Here is a 22,100-nt window from a genome sequence, read left to right on the forward strand (position 1 = left end):
TTTCAGCAGGTGTTTTTTTTTTTTTTTTTTGGGTGATTTTCACCAACAGTTTGCTCTCAGCCAGTCAGATGCAAAGATTTAAGTCGCTTAACCCTACTCTAACTGGGCTATTTGAGACCAAGTTTTTACAGATCTCGGCCACGGATCGCATGCCGTAAAATTTTGCCTGCAGATAGAGCCGGATGTCAACTACAAGATTACATGGTTATACAATAGAAAAATACTGGCTTCCTGTTTTTAGTAAATTAATTATGCAAATTTATGCATGAAATCATATTTTCACCTATTACTCCATTAAAAAATTAAAAAGACTGAAGGATTGCTAAATTTTTGTGTCAGAGTTTCTCAAGATACATCAAACAATTTTCTTGATGTAAACAAATAGCACAATGAAAATTAGTTTCTTTTGTTTTTATTGTTTTGTTAATTTCTGATGTATTTTATTGTTTTTTTACCTTTTGTTTTCTATTGTTTTTTAACCAAAATTTCTTGCAGGCACGTTTTCAAGCTTATCACATTAGAATTGATTAATTTCAATTGTTAAAAGTTGAAATAATCTAATTTATATCAATCTAATAAAAAAAAAAACCACCGCAATTTGCATGGGATTTGCACACGATATCATGAATTTGAGCTGTTTTCGGGTAAACATGCATATATGCAAAAACATCAAGACATCATTTAATTTCAGAACAGTGTACCCGGACATTGCAAATTTTATCTCAAAATATGCGGGAGACTTCAATGAAAAAAAGTCATGAAACGACGCGGCAAAATCTTTGGACGTTGCAGAATCGTGGCGCGAAATGTCGACCCCCTCCCCGATAGAATAGAGTTAAAACAGATTTCAGTGACTGACAAATTTCAAATGATATGCTGTCCAGTTTTACCTCACTAAATCATGCCAGATTATTGCATTGGCAGATTGTCATTGATCAAAGTTCAAGGTCAAAACTGTGAAGAGGAGACTCTCTGTGAAGTTTTCATACATACATGTATATTTGGCACTTGTTTGCCTGATGATCTGCATTTGATCTGAAAACGTCTTGTGGTGTAAACTCAAAGAGTCATAAGGCAACATTGTGGTGTGACAATATCTGTTTGACAAATGACTTGTCTGTTTGTCTTTGTTGTCTTATGCCCACAGAGAAAATTCGATGTTATGGGAATTTGAGCACAAATGATTTGTTTTGTTTCATGCTGTGTGCAAGATTGCCTGTGCTTTGGTTGACAGAATTAACAAAATGACAGGAAAAAAGAGAATATTTAGGTGACCTTCACACACTTGCCAGAAGAGAAATTTACAAGGTGATGGAGAAGAAAAGTGAGGAAGGAAATGGAATAGAAAGCAAAAGCATGATAGGACTAGAGAAGCAACAAAAAACAGGAGGTATATGATATGAATAGGATACATGTTAAAACATGTATTAAAACTCACATATATACCATCTTGAAGCTTTAGAAGTTTTAGAGTTCTGTTTGTTATGGAAAGTTTGCTGCTCTTTGTTGTTGTGCAGGCTAGAGTCATAATGATGAATTGTGAGTGAAGATAAGTGAATGTTTCAGTCAATGTGAACTGACTCTAACAGGGGCCACAGAACATTTTTCAGAGGGGGGGGGGGGGGGGGGGGAGTGGGAGGGTCAATGGTATCCCCCATGTAGCCCCCCCCCCCCCCCTCCCCATTCCATGGCCCCTGTCTTCTGTGTGTTGTCTAAGATGTGGATACATTTACATCGTGTAACACTATGTGCATGTGAGATGTCACACTGATTGAGACATTGCATTCATTGATTCTATTGTTCATTCAAACCATCCTTCCCCTTTTTCCTCTTGATGTATGCAGAGGGTGACATTCCTTGACCCCAAGAAGGGAGTTGGTGATGCTCCTGAGGTCATCCCCGAGACTGTTATTGTGGAGGTGCCAGCCCCAAAGCCCCCATCGGCAGACAAATGTGTCTGGACCCATGAGCCCCAGTATGACTGGTTTCTAAATGTGAAGGTATGATGCTTTGATTCAGTCCTTTTGATTGATTGTGCATGGTAAAGTAAGAAGTATTTTTCTTTATGCTAATAATATGCCATTAGCAAATATGGAAGATTGATAGTCCCACCACCATGTCCAAATTATGACTGAAAAATAATATATTACCGGTATATTGATTAAAAGTTGTTGTCTGTAATGGATATTTGCATGTGGATTGAAATTGTCACCACACCTTTGCAAATGATATTTCTGTTCTTGTCATTTCTTCCTGGAAACAAAACATAGATCTATCATCCTGTTGGAGTTCAAGGTGCAGACATCAAATGCAGCGTCAACTTCAAGAAAGAATTCCAGAAGACTGAATTCTACGAGAGACCAGTAACAAGAGGTAATAGGAAGAAGAACTTCATTGTTGGAGACTCGACCCCAAGGACAAAGTCATTTTGAATAGAAAGAGTGAAGGAAAAAAGAAAAAGAAAAAAGGTAGCTGCGGTATCAGTGAAAATGGAAGGAAAATGTAACAGCTGTTATGAAGTTATGACCATTTGAATGTCTGTGTGTTCTCTCACATTGCATACATTTTAGGCACTTGTGGTATAGACATTTCGTCAATCATTAAGTGGGCAAAGCACTGGGGAAAAAGTAGATGTAAGGCACATCATTGTCAAGTGACTGCAACAACGTTTTGATTATCTTTTTTTTTTTCCCCAAGGTGCTCACAGGATACAATGATTGATAACATAATTATCAGCATTGAAATGCTCATAACAGCATGTAGATATGGACGCTCAATTTCACTCAAATCACTTACATTTGTACTGGAAGAAATATAATGCAAGCTTTTTTCGGGGGGGGGGGATCTTTTTCTATTGAACAAATTATTCTTGGAGAAAGAGAAACTAAAACATAACTCAGCCCATACTATAAACAGGACAGATTATTAGTTCTCTATGGATTTATGTGTTTCAGATGTAAACCTTGCATCCTTATTTTAGCTTGATTTATAACTGAAGGAAGAGAAAAAATAATCAAAAAGCAAAAGAATGCAGATGACATAGACTTCAACTGGCATAAGAGTCTCTGGCGAATGCAGCCTGTGAAACATCTTTTGTGATTAACATCTACAGAGAAGAGTGGACGGAGATCTCAGCAGAGATCTGGCCGGGGCCGCAGCATGATTGGAAGCAAGATTGGGAACAGCAACCAGTCTCCCAAGGCAGAGACCCTACAGGTGCCGGCAGAGACCAAGCCTGACGACAGGTGAGTGAGCCTGGTCCTTTGATTCAACAGTGATGAAATTCTTGCATGAAATAGACCTTTTTGCTGAAGTTTTCAAAGGGAAGGCGGCCCTATTGATGCTTAATTCTTAGAGCCAAGTAATGAGCTATTGCATCCAAACGTTCATTCTCAATAAATTTCTATACTTTGAATACACTTTACACAAGCTATGACTGGCAAGGGGTCTAGAGCAGTTACCCCTGGGCAATTACCCCGGACCCTTTCCCTGACCCTAACCCTAATCCTAATCCTGAACCTAATCCTAACCCTAACCCAAACTCTGAACCCTAAACCTAACCCTAACCCTAATCTTTACTCTAACCTTATCACTAACCAGTAATTAGCTTGGGGGTAATTGCCCGCGGGGGTAGTTGCCCTGGTACGGTGGCAAGCCGATCGTATCGTGGCCGTATCATTATGAAATCATCAAACAAATGGGGATTGGAAAGAGGCTTTGCCACAAGCATTTCAGAGTGGGTAGATATGAAAATAAGACTCTTCAAGGAAGGCATGTGTCATGACGTAAAGTGGCGGCATATCACAAATTGTGTACCTTGCTTTTCCATCTTTAATGGGATCCACAAACTGCTTTCCAACTGTACAGCCAGTACTTGTTTATGTCAATGTGTGAATATTATTCAACCATAAACTGTAGTCACAGAGGGGGAAAACACTTCATAATCTGGGAGACCAAACGAGGGCTATCAAAAGAGTTGGATTAATGACTGCAAAACATACATACATGTACCTGTTTATCTTTTCATTGCCTGTGTAATTTCATGTCAATGAATATCACCATTCACATCGGCAGGAAAGACTAAGATTCTAATCATGCTATATGAGGGAGAAAAATGTATATTCATATATTTAGAATACATGTCCAGATTATAAACATAACTTTATTGCCTGTTTAAAACCTCAATTTAGGTGGCAGAATCTTGTCTTTGCTCTTGGTGACCATCCACTGTTTGAGATGGAGGACCCACTGACAATCAAGGAGGAGGCAGAGGAAAACCAGCAGCCTGTGACAAGTAAAGACACCAAGACACCAGAGGTATCATAAAGTTTACTTTGAATAAATAAAAAAAAATCACTTCCTCAATAAAAACAGAAAGAACAGAGGATAATGAAACAGCAACAAAGTAGATATTATGTAGAGTCATTTTTTTTTTACCATGTTTAAATTTGCTTGCAGAGATTCAAATGTGGCAAACAAGGTGACAAAAGTTCCTTTGTAAGTTAAAGATCAGGCCTTAGATTAAGAAAGCTTGCTAGATCATTACTAGACTACAACGATGAGATGCAAAGGATACGCCTCATCATACCAGCATATTCAAATTCAAATTCAAATTCAAGTCTATTTTCACTTTTCGACTAATACATAACATCCACTTCACTTTCATTTGTAACAGAGAAAAACAAGACAATGTGAACTGAACAGAGTATACAACTATAATAGTATAACCTTGTAGTAGTGATACAATGGGTGATTTCAGGTTCAGTGCTGGTGCTAGTGCTAGTGCTAGCCCCCAAATAACAGCCTTAAATCGAGCTACAACACTGACAGTCAGATTAGTGAAGCGATAGTGATCAAAATTATCGATCCCAACACTAGGTGCTAGCATCGCACCACCGCAATATCGGCGGGAATTGTGTGACGAAAAAAGTGATGGCACATAGTTAAATATCAAAAGATATAGCCATAACTGCTTAGTTTTAGACACATAATGAGAAAGACTGATTCAAATGCCACAAATTTCATCCCTTCTTTAAAACACAATTATCTTAATTCTGCTCCCAGGCTCAGATTTATATAACCATGTCTGGAGTGTTTGTGTATGTTACGTACGGTATAGGCGACCATTGCATCAGCATAGACTTTGCACGTAAAACATGCATCTACTTAGCCTGGCACTAGCAACCAGAAATGCATCATAATTTTGAGGCCAACCTCCCAACACCAATTGATTTCAAGTTCAGTTTTATCGCCGATGCTAGTGCTGAGATAGCACTAGCACTAGCACTAGCACTAACACCCAACTTGAAATCACCCAATGTAATAGATAATCAAAGTGTTTATAAAGCAGACAATATGCAGTAAATGATAAAGGGAGGGACCCACTGAAACCCCCCCCCCCCAAAAAAAAAAAAAAAAATAAATAAATAAATAAATAAATAGATAAACAAATAAACAAAAATACAGTACTTGTAGCCCACTAAAATAACAGTGACAGACAGACAGACACACACACACACACACAAACAAACAATGACAAGTAACAGTATGAAACATTATCCTTAATGTCAAAACTGGAAATTTCAAGTGATCTCATCATTGATCACCCTTGCTAGTGTGTGAATAATCATGTGGTTGTGATGTATACCACTGATTTGTAAAATTGTAGGAAATTTTGAAACCCTTTCTTATTTTTAGCTTGATTTTGATACAGCCTATACCATTCTGAGTGTCTCAGATTGCTCTCTGTATTGTATTGCAGCCACTTGAGCACAGTGTGGAATTACACTCTAAGCTTTCATGACACTGTCTGCCAATTACAGATAGATTTCACCAGTTTCTGTGAGGAAAAAAAAAAAATTATACTTCAGAAGCAATACAACCAAGAGGAGATTGGTGCATGCATGCTGTGCATTCTGATATCATTGATTACCGATAGACTATTTTGTATTTTAAACTTATGTGCACATGTCAGAAAATGACTTTTCTGTCTTTCTCAGTTGTTCAGGCACTTCACTCATTTACAAAGCGACATAGTGCAGATAGGCTTGCCCGATGTAACAATTTTTGGGATTCATATGTCCAAACAGAAAATGTACTTGAGTAAACTAACAAGTGACAAGTGATCAGTTGGAAGCATCCATTCCTTGCTTTGACTGTATTAAATGTATCAACAGTTCTTTTCTGTCATTATTGCCTAATAACTAGACTTTAATGAACACTTTGTTGCTGTCAGATGGATGTGTTGGCAAGCACTATTTATGAGAATATGTGAATAATTATTACATCACAGATGCTTATCTCAGTGAATTTGAAAACCTACATGCCTGTTACGGCCAATAACCCTTTTCCTGCTCATGTGCAAAGTGAAACTACGAAATGGCCTATGCTTGTCATCTTGTGCCAGGCCCCTCGCTTGCCAGTTAGTGGAGAAGGCGATGCGGACAGGGACGACCTGGAAGAGAGGATCCAGTCGGGCCGCTCCACCACAACGTCGCTGGGCGGGGAGGTGCCCGTCAAACTGGGAGTGCATCAGGGACACCTTGATGAGCTGGTTGCCATGGGCAACATCGATCTAGGAGACCTGAGGGGAGAGGTATATAGTGACTGTTACCTTCTCTTTTCTCATTGCTTAGCTGTAATTGGAATCTAAGTGGTTAGAAGAAACTGCAAATAAAGTTAGAGAAGTTTACTCCTTGTTGTACAGTAAGAATATTAATCATTCAATATCCAACCTATTTTTCTTGTCAAATTGAAAAATTACTTGTTGGATTTACCCATATCATGTTTGTACTTTTCCAGAACACACTGGCGGCCAAAAATGCACACATTTATTGATATGTGTGTTCCTCTACCTCAAAATGAAACAAAATCAGGTCTGCCAACATTCCCCCATCCAAATCAAGGAGATTCCACACAGCAATCAGGGAGGTACATGTATCTGTGTATTACATGCATTTTAATGAGCAAAAATAGTTCTCAAATCAGGGAAATTTTAATATTCTTTTATTCAGACATGAACAGATTTTGACATTTTCAGGGAGACTCCTGCAGAATTAGGGAGTCTTGGCAGCTCTGGGAAATACATGTTGATGCTTTCTGTTCGTTGGTCCATCCTTCTGTCCCAAACTCATTATCACTCTTTCAGAAATGCCCGTTAATGGATATTTGTGATGCTTGACTCAGGTAGACATGAAGATGCACTGATTAGATAATTTCTCAAGTTCAAAGGTCAACATTGTTACTGACATTTGAATAGAAATTCTATTTTCAACCACAACTTGAGCTTGAAAATATTAGATACCATGAAAGATAAAAACTAATAGGCAACTATTCTAATAAGATGGCCAAAACTATAGTTTCCCTGTCATAACTGACCTGTGTACTTGTTGGCAAGTTTTGATAAAAACACAGAGGTAAAATGTCAAATAACATGGTCAAGGGTCACATGACTTTTGGCTGGTAAAGTCAGTTTATGACCAAAACATCAGTGAGGAGAGTCTATTTAGAGAGAGGGTGGGTAATTAATTTGGAAGTATTTCATTCATACTGCATTAACTTTAATCCTCGTGCTCAAAGGTCATGATGAATGAACTTCATCTAATCCTTTATAGTGGGGTGGCTTAGTGAAATTATCGTGACACGGCGGACAAAAGCATGATTTTTTCACCAAAGGTACTTCATGATGTACCTTCTCAAAAAATAGGGTGCTCCAAGAAAATTGATGCTGGGAAGGAGGTCAGAGGTCAAAGGTCAATGACCTTTATTTGTGAAATAGGTTTTTTGGCTATTTCTCAGGTCAGGAATATCCAATCTGGATAAAACTTGGCAGGAAGAATATTGAGAACAAGTAAAATATTTTGATTGAATTTGGGGTGAATTTTCCAAAGGTCAAAGGTCAAAGGTCAATGAACTTTTTCTAAAAATCATGTTTTTGTTTATTTCTCCAGGTAGGAAGATTCAATTTTCACAAAATTTGATATGAACGTTATATAGAAGGTACCAAGAGTATAAACCAGGGGTCAAATATAATTGTTGATTTGTGCGTTGCCATGGCAACCCAAAACGAGGGTTTTTGATTGAAGTTAGTTACAGGAGGCTATTTTCCAGTTTGGAAGAGATTCCATTTGAATAGGTACAACTGATCAACGGGATGTATAGAGGTTTGAAATACTTTTCATTAGTGTTAAGTGGTATGTTGCCATGGCAACTACATATATAGATTTTGGTTAAACTTAAAGGAGACTTCAGAACTTATGAATTTGAAGAGATTTCCATCAGGGTTGGTATAATTGATCAACAAAAAAGTCGCCAGACAAAGATTTGTCACCTTTATAGCATGTGGGTTGAGTGAATGCAGCAACAATAGTAGAACACATCAGTGAGAGTTTGAGGAAAATTGGACAATCCGTTCTAAAGTTATGAATTTTTGAAGTTTCTGCTCATGCAGTCGAGGCTGGATGAGAAGACTACTATACCTTGTAATGTCACATGTGTACAACGATATAAAGAATGAATAAAGAAAATTCAACATAAATTATTTTCGCTTACAAAAGGATACTCGACTTCTCTTTCAGAAGGCAGGGGGAATAATTTTACCCTTGACATACGTAAGTAGCAAGTCAAAGAAACTATGTGAACTTTATTCAAAAAGTATGGTTTTGTGAAATTCTCATTTCATTTTCCTTAGAATGTGTGCATGTGACATCATACACTGTGGTAGTCTTTTCATCCAGCCGCGACTGTGCAGATACCTTAAAAAATCATAACTTTTGAACGGATTGTACGATTTTTTCCAAGCTTTCTGTGATGTGTCCTACTAATATTGTTGTATTCACTGAATCCACGTGCGCATGAAAGTGGACTTGTCCTTTAAGGACAGATTCTGAAAGAGCAGACTGTAAGCTTTAAAATGATGTATCACACAATTCAAAGGGATTCCCCTAACCTATCTAAATAATAATACCGGTACTGGAAAGAAAGCACACACTCTGGATAAGTATGAACTGAGAAAAGAGGCTGCATTGTCTATTTTAGCGTTTAATCTTTACCAAGCTGTCTCATGTCATTATGTTCATCTTTTCTTCCCCCCTCCAATTTTCATTTGAGTTTGCCATTATTAATTTTTGATGATAAGAACGATGCCACAAGGCATTGTTTCTTAAAAATGCTTCAACTGCTCCTTCAGGTCCAAAATCTACATCAATATATATTATTTTCCTGATCTCCTCAACATTTTCCAAAAATAAAGCATACACCTTTTATGCACTGAGTCCTCCTTTTTGTGGATAATTAAAGGCAAAAACCCAAAATTAGTGCTTGAAAATTATTCTTAAGTGTAAGTTACGGATACAAAGAACCTCTGTAAAAAATGAATCTGTATAATCAATGTTAAGTATTGTTAATAACACAAAATGTGAACAATATTTCTATGATAACATGTTTCCAGACTAAACCGTCCGCATTTATGCTTTAATGAGAAAAATACTGATATCTCTTTATATGTTTGCTTTGATTGCAAAAACTGTATATGGTAGGATGTCTTGTGATACAACTGGGGGGCATTTCATGAAGCGTTTTGTCAGATATTTCGTCTGACAAAATGTTAAAAGCTACTGAAATCCTTGCATCTGATTGGCTGAGAGCATTTTTGTCCGACAAGTTGTCGGACAAAAATGCTTCATGAAATGCCCCCCAGGGGGGCATTTCATGAAGCAGTTTGGTCAGATATTTTTCTGACAAACTGTTACAAACTACAGAAATCCTTGCATCTGATTGGCAGAGAGCAAATTTGTCCGACAACTTGTCGGACAAAATGCTTCATGAAATGCCCCCAGACCTACACATATTATGCATAAAATGTGATATCCTGAACATTTTTTTTTTCAAGTCACTCTCCCAAAAGTGTATAATATAGGACCTTTAAGTTTTTCTTGTGTTTGTTCCTGGCAGATTACTAGTACACAAATGCTCCAATCCATGATGACCTAACGGAAATTAAGGAAATTAAAATGAATATACTGAAAACCAAAACTACAAATACTAATAACTTACTTCATTCTTCTCTCCCCACCCCACCCCACCCCTTCTTTTTGGTTTCTTGATATACTCGTAGATCTAGCTGACTTTGATAATTGTCATTATGTAACATCATCTTCAATTGACAAGGCGATAAAACTTAACAATCATTTCATTATGCTGCTCGACTAATGGGGTTAGTTGAACTATATTGTTTTTAATGTACTATACTTTTTCCTCCTATCAATCACATGTATTTTGGGTGGAATGTATTTTGACATAAAGCATCATAGAATCAACCGCCTTTGGGGTCGGGAATTTTGTCATATCATATTGTGATTTAGATTCTGCTCTATGCCGATTTTGTTTTATTTCTATCAACTTTTTAAACTTCCCCATAGACTTTGTTCACCAGCCAACTACATCCCACCCTCTTTGGATAATGTGAACCAATCAAACATTGCTTTTACTTTTTAATAACATGTCTATACATAGCTATCAGACCAAAAATATTCAAACCGCTTTAAGTCTTTATGAGTGAAATTACAAATATCAATATATTTTTAAAAATATTCAAATTGTCTAAATTCAACTTCATCTATGAAAATAGACTTTTAACCTTTTTAAACATTTGAATAACCCCCACAAGAAATAAGAAACATATAAAGAGGGGAGGTGCGGACTATAAAAATTGCTTACGGGAACCAGGTAATCCCTGCGCTAAACCTATGGAATTCACACAATCTTGGAGAAAACGGGTTAAATTTGTTAGGAAATATGTAGGTCAATACCCAAAACCTTAAGTTCTCAATGGAATATGCAGCTCTTCTACTGGTAAACTAGTAGTTCTAGGAGAAAAAATGAACTGTGACATAGTCCTACACCTGGCTCAGTCATTGCCCAAGATTTAAAGTATCTGAGCCAGAGTCACATGTCACTCTTTGCCATTTCTCTACAGGAGGTAGACAGTACTAAAAAAATCCTTTACCAGAAATTATAGGAAATTATTTAATGAAAAGGTGCTTAAGAAAACTGGACTATTCCAACACACCTCCCTCAGGTCTGCAACACAGACTAACCACCTGTTACCATAGGAAAACCAGTAAAAATGGTGTATTACTGTAAACATGCACACAATATGTCGTATTATGGGTCTGAATTTTAAGACTAGCAACCATGTACATTGCATTGCATTGTACAGAAACCTGGCGAATGCCCTGTGTATAGTCTTTGAATTCAGACACTATTGTTATGTACAAATTAAGGGCATTTTCTCATCTTTTCTGTTAGCGGATTTCTTGGAGCACCCCCTAATTTTGATCCTCATATATATACAAATGTCTGAGGAAAAAATGACACTTTTGTCCGGCGTGTCACGATTATCAGTATATTTGTCACTAAGCCACCCCACTATTAATAGTGAAGGGCCATATTTATGGGGAAATGATTGAAATTGTTGCTTGCAAGGTAAATGTAGATCTTTCCAAGTTGCCAGCATGGTAGAATATAAAAGTTTGTAAATATCAATCATAGTAAATGAAATTAAGCTAGCGTTTCCCAGAAGCAGATATTGTACTTGCCATCAAAACTAGACTGGGCTTTTTTTTATTCATGATAATGAAGAGTCAGCTGGTTTTGCACACATATTTTAACACATAACCACGCTTGATTTCCATTTCATTCTACTTAAGAGATATTAGCATTTATGTGCAGCTTGTGTCTATCTACTTTTGCTTTCTCAGGAGATTCAGATATTGGAGTCGGTGGAGGAGACCCAAGACATCGTCCCCCATTCTTTCCCCATCTACCCCATCAAACCAAGTCGCAAACTCAAGGGGGGCCCAGAGGAACCAATTGGATCCCTGCCCATTGTCTTCTTCTACACACGCATCCACAAACCATTCACATTTGAGAAAGACACAGGTGAGAAGCATGTTTCTTGTGGATATTGCTTTTTGAAACATTGCTGCAGTGTTTTCATAGAAGCTCATGGAAATTTGCGGCTGTCCTATTGAACTGCAATGAACATGTATATTTAGGAAGAATTGTAATTCTGCGAAAGTTTTGTTTTGGTATGTAGTAGCCGCCTATTTATTAACCCTTCTAAATTCCCTGGGATTAGTCATTTGTTTATCATTTTACGAAGAGACTGACAACATCAAGATTACAATCATGGCAGCTCCCATTCCTACAAGTAAAACATTCATGACCATTTTTCATTCTGTTTTGTTTTGTTATGTTTTGTTTTTTTCCAAGATGTGATTGTTGTGCATCTGTTGAGAGATGGGAACCAGCTGTGTCATTTGGCTTTAGAAGAGAGGTTGCTTTATATCTTGTCAGTTGGTTTGGTCTTTCTTTATTTCTCTGTATTTTCTTTCTTTCACCCGTCTGTTTTGAGAGAGGGACACTACATACATCATCTCCCTCCTCTCCATTCCAACAGCAGTGAAATTCACTTACATTCTGACAAATGCCATCTGAAATAATGGCTGAAAAAGTCTGAACTCCTGTAGATCCACACTGAGTTTTGAGACTTCTCTCTTCCCCTCCACAGAGACGGCAACCCTCAATGAGATCATCGAGGAGCTGACGGGTGTGGATCTGAACACCATGCGGAAGGAGGACCTCAGCATCAACAAGGAGTTTGAGGAGCGGTGCCTCTCGGCCCTCTCTCTGAGATCCAGCACCACGTCGGACAAACCTGTGAGTATAGCTCCCTCTCTGTAACTCTCCCACACTGAAGAAAGTCTACCGTAAAATCAGAGACATTTGAGGCATGAAACTTTCACGATTGGAGTCATTGGCTTTTATGGCGGCAAGAAATTTTCGTGAATTGCCACTGGCATTCAAAGCGCTTTATGTAAACAAAAACTTGGGTGTGCATTTTACTTTTGCGAAATTTGCAAAAGTTTTGAGCAAACTAAGATTTCTGGTTTTACAGTAGTTCAATACGCTTGATTTAACTCCCTCAGTGTTAGGTGGGGGTATTAATCACATTGAGTGATAGTTCTAAAAACACTTCGATGCTGGAAATGAAATCTTAACTGTGCTCTTCAGAGGTTTTAGGAGGCTCCTAACACATAATAGCATTTTGCGGAGATCATGCCAGAATAGACCTAAACTGCTCTTCCATTTTCCTTTGAGATTAAAATGTTGTTACAGATAGTCCATGCAGTCCCAGACAGGTTTACTGAAATATACTGTAAAACATGATATATTCGCGGCATGAAATTTTTGCAAATTGGAGCCGACAGCCTTTTTCGTGGCATGAAATTTTCGTTGAATTGCCACTGGCGTTCAATGCATGTAGTATAGACAAAAACTTTCGCGTGCATTTTAATTTCACAAATTTTGGCGCTCGCGAAATTAAAATGCACGCGAAAATTCCTCGTTTTACAGTACATTATTCTTTGTAGGGGTTATTCAAATTCTAATGGGCAAACTATGCTTCACCACTCTTCCAATAAGAACTATGAAAGCGAAAATAAACCAGAAAAAGCTGCCATAATTTCCCATGCAGTTCTTAATAGAATTACTGTATGAAAGCATGTGGCACGTACATGATATAAGCTGCACCTGCACCAAATCTCAAAGAGGTGAGCCTATCAGGTGCAAAATCACCCTTTCTTCTCCAAGCTGCCTGCTAGCGCTAGTCCAGTTTCAAAGTGCTCTTTAGTCTGAGGTATTCATATTAATACCATTTTTGTTCAATTATTTCTGGCTGCACACTAAAGTCTGTTTTTCTTTACACTCTGTCTTTCCTCCAGGAAATGATATCGAAGGCCGAGCTGGACATAGTGCTAGAGCAACATAACCAGGAGCTCGCAGTGCTGACGGAGGATTTCGAGTGAGTGATACCTAATCTTGGATTTATCAAACAGATCTAACTATGAACAAGTGGGTGGTGGATTTTCAGTGAAAGCAAGCTGTCTTTATGGGGAAGCTATGTTAAGAAAATTCATCTGATTGCCATGACCATTACATTTGAATTATTCTCTGTTGAGTCAAAGGCAGATAGCATGCACTACCACTGTTGGATTCTAACATTTATTTGTTTTTCAAAGTACAGCAGGTTGTATTTCTCTTGCTCTGTGCAAATTGGCACTTCTATGTTACACGTTTACTTTACCTATGAGTTTGAATATGAAGAAATTGAATGATAAAGGTGCGTTTAAATGCATTTTTCTTTGTCATCGCATAACACCCTGTCAAAAATAAAGAAGTTATCATTCTCAAAATGAGTTACTCTTCCAATCCGGATTTTTCACAGGTCAAGAATACGGGATCTGGCGGCAGCACTGGAAGCTGTCCAAACTGAACAGCTGAACATGCTGAGTGGACTCCCTTCAAATCCATCAGGTGTGTAGAATTTAGAGAAGAGTCAGTTCATCCCGCAATCTCTCTGCTTGCATGTGTGATTGTCTGTCTGCCTATTTGTCTGTCTCTTTCTCTATCTGTCTTAATCTGTATGTATGTCTAAATCTGTCTGTCTGTCTGTCTGTCTGTCTGTCTCTTTTTATCTGCTTGTGAGCATTTTGTATGACATCCCATACAGGTTTGTGAGAAAAAGCAAGTAAAGAATCAGACTTTCTATAAATTTGACTAGTACATCCCGGATGAGACGCAGAATAATGTTTATTCTATAGAATGGACAGTATTAATGCCCTTATGGCTCTGCATGCATAAAATACAGTGGACTCACATTATAACGAAGTTCTCGGGACCTGCAGTTTTCTTTCCTGATATTGAAATTTTGTTATAACCGAACAAATAAACAATAAAGCACAGAGTGGATAATGTTGCGGCCCAAATTTTTACTTCGTTGTAACCAGAACTTCGTTGTAACCGTGTTTGTTGTGACGGGAGTACACTGTATATTGTTTTTGTTGTTGTTGTCTCTTTTCACAAGTGGAAACACTCGTCAATTTTGTGCTATACCCTTGTCGCCTTTTTTGTTTTTGTTCATACTTTAATACAGTGCCAGCATTTTGTTTTTAATTACACAAACACATATGCACGATATTCAGAAGACGGTCCATGACTAGAATGAAATAAAGTGAATTGAACTCGGTACTCTTGAGCATTCTGGGTTTTTTTCGGTGTCCCCCAGTATCCTTCTCCAGGTCAGCCCTGCGAGGGTGGAGCCCGGGGCGAGACAGCCAAATGGCCATCCCCCAACCGCCCGACCCCAGGGAGCGGTCAGCCAACAAGAGGAAGGCCAAGAAGATGGGCACCAAGCTGCCAGAGTGGGGCAGTGACCTCCCCAAAGACGTAAGGGCAACCAGCCTTCTCACTCCTCAACTATTCCTTTTATGGTTCCTTTTATAGTCCTTCGTTTACACGTAGATGGGTGTAATTACTACAAAGAGTAATTTTTTGGGGGGATTACTCAGTCACAATGTCATGAAAACATGAAAACCTGCAATGCATTCTAGCATCATTTCGTTGTTTTAATAATTTTCATTCATTGTCTTCTTTCACTGTTATCCAGATTGAGCCCAGATAATGCATAGTGTTGGTCCGCAGTTGAACCTACAGAACTGATTTGTTAAAAAATGGATACTTTTGTTCAGATGATAATGTCGTAACTATTGCCACTACTGTTATATACTATGCTGGATTGGAGTTACCTTTTGGGTGTGTCTCTGTAGTCTGGCTGCTGGTAGTCCTCGTCGCCACTGTTATATACTATGCTGGATTGGAGTTACCTTTTGGGTGTGTCTCTGTAGTCTGGCTGCTGGTAGTGAAGTGAAGTATAAAGCATGCTGTCTTAACTGCAGGACTGTGGGTATATCACTGGCATTCCAATGTTCATTCAGGCCTGGGCATCTATTATTCAGTTATGCAGCACTGCCAGGCAGGGCTCCTATTCATTAGGGCACTGAGCTATCCTATTTACATAACAACTACGTTAAAGGCAAAAGACAAAAATGTATTTAATGATAACCATTTTCCATTGAAGATATAATGATGCAAGATGAATGAATTATCATTGCACACGCCAAGGCAAGAATGGCTATTGGCAGAGAGTATAGATAGATGTGCATAGTTTATTTCTGTTGTCTGATGAAATTTCTCCCCAAATTGAATGAAAATGGCTGTGTTTGGATGTTTCCCTCAAACCTGCCAGTTCTTAGAGAGGCTGCGGATGTTTACTGAGGAGAGCGAGCGTCGGCGCCAGGAGCTGAACGAAAAGACGAAGACGGAGATCAGCAGTCACATTGAGAAACAGCTTGCTGGCCAATACAAGCTGAACCAACAGGATGGCACACCAGAAGATGCAACCAAAGGTAACCTGAAACCAGCCTGGCTTTTTAACATCTTAAATTTAAGATGACAAACTAATTCTTATTAGGCATGCAATCTTTTCTTATTTGTTTTAACTGCCACTTTATTTTGGTTTTGTATGTGTCTATTTTGGACACACTGTAAAAATGGAATATTATGCAATGTGGAAATTTTTGCAAATCTTGCCCTTGACTGATTGTTGCAAAAACAATTACACACAAATGAACTTGGCGATATTGAATTCTGCTTAAAAAAAAAAGACTCACGTCCACAAAATAAGGAGGTAGAGATAAGTAAAATCGGCCCTTCACAAAAAGTAATCATGAGAAAGTTTTATCTTTCGCAGGAGAAGACTCTGACAAAGTAAACTGTATGTGTGTCTCTGTAGTACATCCAGGGCTTTAATCTTACTTTTTAGTCCATGTATACACTCAAAGGGAGATACTGTGTACCTCTAAATGAAATTAGGTGATCGGTCCAATGATTTGTCAATACTGTACTGACAGATTTCTGCCTTCTCTGACCATAAAACATGCTGTGCTCATCCATCCATGGGTGCTTTCTTGCCGCAATCATTTTTTCTTTTTCTTTGAGCAGCAATCTCTAATTTCTTTTCTCTCCCCCCCCCCCCTCCTCCTCTCCAGATATTAGCCTACCTGCTGTGTTCATGCCAACCAGAACAGGGCAGCTGTACAACCCTCGTGCCCACCATTATTTCCATCCATCGGGTCAGTCTTACAGTTTATTCTCACATTTTTGAAGTAAAGTATGGATAGTATTTTGAAATATGTTCATGGTAGATAAGAGGGAAGATGGGTAATGGAACATGACATTGAATGTATTCATGCAATTTTATCCTCAACAGTAGGAAAGTTTTCCTCTCAAAAGTGGGTGGGGTCTTTCAAGCAATATGACTGAGTGACTTGTGTCTGGTTTCAGATCAAGTGAGGTCCCCCCCCCAAAAAAAAAAATAAAAAAAGAAAGAGTCCTAAATAGCCGTACATTCTCTAGAGTTGATATTGTGAGTGACTGCACTTGTCATAATCACTTTAATGTTTACTGACAAGGAGAGGGATTGGTGCTTCATTTACCGGTACAGTTAGTGTCTTAGCTATGTTACCGACAATTTACTCTGACTGTGAGAATGATGAAATAAAGAACTAAAAAAACCCAAAAAACTTACTGTGTCTTGTTTCATCAGGTTCTTTGGGTCACCTGAGGTTAACACAACCACCGTCAATCTTCCAGCTGCCGCCGCTTCCTGCCAAGAATGTATCCTTGTTCAATAAATATGTCTGTTTGCATGCCTTAGACACAGAATGGCCTAAGATGGGAATGATGCCTTCTCTTTGAATGTTTTACATTACAATACATTGGGTGATTCCAAGTTCGGTGCTAGTGCTAGTGCTAGGGCTAGTGCTAGTGCTAGTGCTATCTCAGCACTAGCACCGGTGATAAAACCGAACTTGAAATCACGTCGGTGTTGGGAGTTGACCTCAAAATTATGACGTATTTCTGGTAGTTGGTGCTGGGATCGGTGTTGAATGTCGTCTGCTGAACCGAGGTTCGCCGTTGGTGTTAGTGATTTACATGCTTTTTTCCCATTGACTAATACTAGCTCCTAGGGATTATCATTTTCTTCATTTCAAGTTCGGTGCTGGTATTAGCATTGCCGTGCAAGACCCGTATTCACTTCCATAATGGTAGATGCCCGTTTTACGTGCAAAGTCTAATATGCTAATGCAGTGGACGCCCATGTCAAGAACACAAGCACTCGAGACATGGCTTTATAAATCTGAGCCTGGAAGCAAAATTAAGATAGTTGTAGTTTGGAGAATGGATGAAATTTGTGGCATTTTAATTCGTCTTCCTCACTATGTGTCTTAAACTGAGCAGTTTTGGCTACATCTTTTAATATTTGACTGTAATCACGCGCCATCACTTTTTTCGTGGCGCAATTCCCGCGGAGCTCGCGGTGCTGTGATTCCAAAACCTAGTGCTGGTGATCAGTATCGCCTCGTTAATCTGACCGTTGGTGTTGGAGCTCGATTTAACACTGTTATTCGGAAGCTAGCACTAGCACTAGCACCGAACTTGAAATCACCCAATATTCATGAAAACTGTACATTCTATTAAGCCAGAGAGGCTGCCTTATTCGGTCATAGCAGCGAAACCTCATTGTAAAGAGATTACTGAAATATGACAAAACTCTGGTATAACACAGTGAATTTGCAGGTTTCAGCACTCTATATTTCTATTTTTCTGCTTTTGATAGATGAGAATGCCTTCTTTTTGAAAATTTTACATTCAAATAGATAATTTATTATGAAGGCTGTAGGTTTCTGTGGATTAGGCTTACAAGGGCCACCTCATATGGTCATTTACGACAGAACCTCATTATCAAGAGATTACATTTCACAAAACTCTCTGTATATTTTTCTGTCTTTGTAACCCTGATGTAAGAAAACCTGATGTAACAAGGCAATTGTAATGGCATCTAGGTCCTTGAATAATGAAGTTCCCTGCTTCCCTCAAACACACTTTAGAATAGCACTTATTAAGATCATGGTGACAGCATGGGACCCGATGTATACCTTATAGAGAAGAAGAGTTTTCTTTAACCCAAATGCAACTTCCAATGCAGCGCCTGTCAGTCATCAACCTGTTTGACATTCGCAAGAGCATGAACTGGGCTGCTGCACAGGACTGGGCGAGCAAGGCACCCAGCACGCCAGCCGAACTGCTTGCCAACACACCCCACCCCGGCACCCCCATGAGCTCGCAAGTGGAACAGCCCCAGGCTGCAGTTGATGGGGAGGACGTTCACTGATCAGAGCAAGGAGCATGATGAGAGGGGTGATCAGCTTCCTGATGATTTGAGGGATATACACAATGACCAACTTTCAGCGTAATCTGCAAAGGTATCTTTTCACTTTTCTGAGAATTGAAGAATATTTGTGAGAAGCAGAGAGTATTGACCAATAACCAGCCTGGAAATGCCATTTTAGATAAACTGTGTAAATCTGGCTGCGCTATAATAGAACACTCCCATCAATGAATTCTTATATGCATTATATGTTGTTGAAGATACCTATACGTATTGCAAAATGTACTCTCATTAAGAACAATATTGCTAAGGTTATGGTTAGGGTTCAGTTCACACCAAAGAAAACATGAAGTACATCAGTTAATATACAGTATGTATTGATATTGACTTTGTGAAGAAGGGTATGATCAGAGCATTATTTAGGCAAACTATGCTTCCAGAATCAGGTGTCTGTACTTTCAAGTTCACACTGGTGCCTGTGGGCAGGAGATACTTCATGAACAATGTGTTGTAAATGTTCCTTATCCTTCCAGTTTGAACACAGCCTCATTGTGATAGAACAAAGCTATATGATTGAGTAATGCTATAATTGTAATGCTATTCAACCAGAGTCCATCCTTACATCACTGTCTTGCTCTCATGCAAGATTTCTCGTTAACAAACTTCTTGTTTATGAGAAGTACATTCATTCAGCTTTCCATTTGGTACATATTGAAGCAAAATATTATTAACCATTTTTGTATATCCTTTATGTTCTCAATGTTCCTTAGCTCTTTCTTCATTTTTGGTCTATGCAAATTCTTATTATGTGAGAAACATGCCTTCATTTTGACCTTTTGCATCTTGGCAAATGTATCCCAAGCTATTCAAAAAGAGAGACACAAAATGTGAAATACTGTATTCAGTCATAAACAAATCAAACTGATGCATTCTAGTTTTGTACAGTGCCACATGAACCAATTTGTCTTTCCCCATAATCATATCCTTTGAAAGACGCAAGGGCGATTGTATGAAACAATATTCAAGTGTATGTAAATAAGATAACAATGTATATTATGTGAAGAGAGATCGTCTTTATTCTTACCATATTTATGGCATCTGAACCTGCAGCTCTGAGGTATTTCGAAATTATGTTTAATGTACAGTGTATTATAATCAGATCAGGTTCAAATGGTCTTGACATTGTCCAAAGTGGTACCTGAGTGTGATCATTGTGTCAGTAAAGTATGCTTTGATTTGTACTGATTATGCCATAATAAATGTTATATATGTTCATATCATGAATCAAAGGATGTCTTGCCTGTTCATTGCAACTTTTCTTGGTGTCTGTTTTGAAAGAGAGGTGCAGCCCTTGAACCATTGCGTAACCATGTCAGTTCAACGTTTGTTTCAGTGTCAATCTGCTAAAACTCTGTGCCAGTTTATTTTGAAGTGAACTTCAGGTTTAACTGTAGTACTTGGACATTATTAAGAATCCTGCCATTGACAATCACTAGAAGTGAGAGAGTGGTGCATGAATTTTCACAGAGGGTCCACTTGTCTAACACCCCTCAAATAGAACATGATCATAGACTTCTGTACTGAAGTATTTTAATGTATGAATATTTCAATACTTAAATGTCAGCAGACAGGCCCATTGCAAGACAGTTGTGGTTATGTAAATATGGATGTGGAATACTAGTGTATTTGGTTTGGTTGTTCATGCAATTGTTTATTTGTTTTTACGTCAAGAACAGGCGTACACGTTGAAAACCCATCACAAAAAATCAGAATAGCACCACTAACGAGAGGTACAAGTGTACGACACTGTAATAGTGTGTACACCGAGTCCTCTTTAGTGTTGCATATTAAATATTTTATGTGCGTAGATATCGCTTTAAATTCACCACAATTGACCAATGGTTCAGCTTACTTTCCACAATTGAAAATAGCCCTTCCCAGGCTCATCAGCTTTTGCACTGCATTCTGATAGAAACTTATAAATTGATGATATGGATAACAGGAAATGAAGTCCAAACTACTTGTGTAATTCACAAAATATTCATGAAAACTTCAAAAGCACTGCAAGTAGTTTGTCACATTACCACCGTAAAACAATCAATTCTGACACAGTCTAAATATATGCTTCCCTACAATATACATGTATGATAAAAGATACAAAAAGAAAACAAAAAAACAAAGAGACAAACACAGAATAGGAATGCAAATTTTCTAAGATATGAAAGTTGAAATTGTCCATAAACATTTGAATTTATTATAACTGCCATTTCATACATATGACTTTTAACACGGCTTCAGTTTTACCTCTAGACAAATAACGCATACCAATGGAAGACTGTGTACATAGCTGACATCATACACATGTATTACATGATAAAAATTCCAAGTGTTGGAGACAGCCGGAGGGAGTACAAAGGATGTTGTTTGAATCATGTCAATCCCTCACTCATGCCACAGGCCATTGAGTGTGTTGGGGTGAAACGGAGAAGCAACATGGTGATTGTGGCAAGGGGCCAACTGTAAGATGGATGAGTCTCTGTTTAACTTTGGCGATGCTCTGAGCAACCATTGCCATTTCGAAGAGAGTGTGCATGACTTGCACATTTGGAATGAAGGCTCCGAAATAAGCAGAGTTGCACTCATAACAACCACACTTTGCCTGCTGGGAGAGCAATGGTCATTCTGATGAGAAACTCTCCTTTTTCTGTATTTTTTTTTTTCCATTCACTTCCTTTTCTGTTTCTTCCGTGTTTATGTTCTTCGACATTGTAAATTAATATACATAAATATGAGCATCTCCTATTCACACATACATATATGCATACCTAACAGCATCCTCGATTTGCAGCAGGTGTGTGTGATATGCACTTTGTCTAACATCATTCCATTCAGACCTGTAGTTTATAAAACCTGCAGGTTGAAATGTTGACAGTTTTCCCCAAACCGAGTCTTCTCCTACTCCGAACCT

General features: G+C 38.3%; 1 pseudogene; it reads left to right on the top strand.

Annotated features, from left to right (window-relative positions):
* Positions 1-19,135, top strand: part of LOC139715934 (uncharacterized) — a 33,704-nt pseudogene extending 14,569 nt beyond the window's left edge.
* Positions 19,136-22,100: the final 2,965 nt, after the last annotated feature.

The sequence above is a fragment of the Diadema antillarum genome, unplaced genomic scaffold (assembly GCF_040938485.1).
Source record: "Diadema antillarum isolate AM-2024a unplaced genomic scaffold, OU_Dant_1.0 scf00000057, whole genome shotgun sequence".
NCBI lineage: Eukaryota > Metazoa > Echinodermata > Echinoidea > Diadematoida > Diadematidae > Diadema > Diadema antillarum.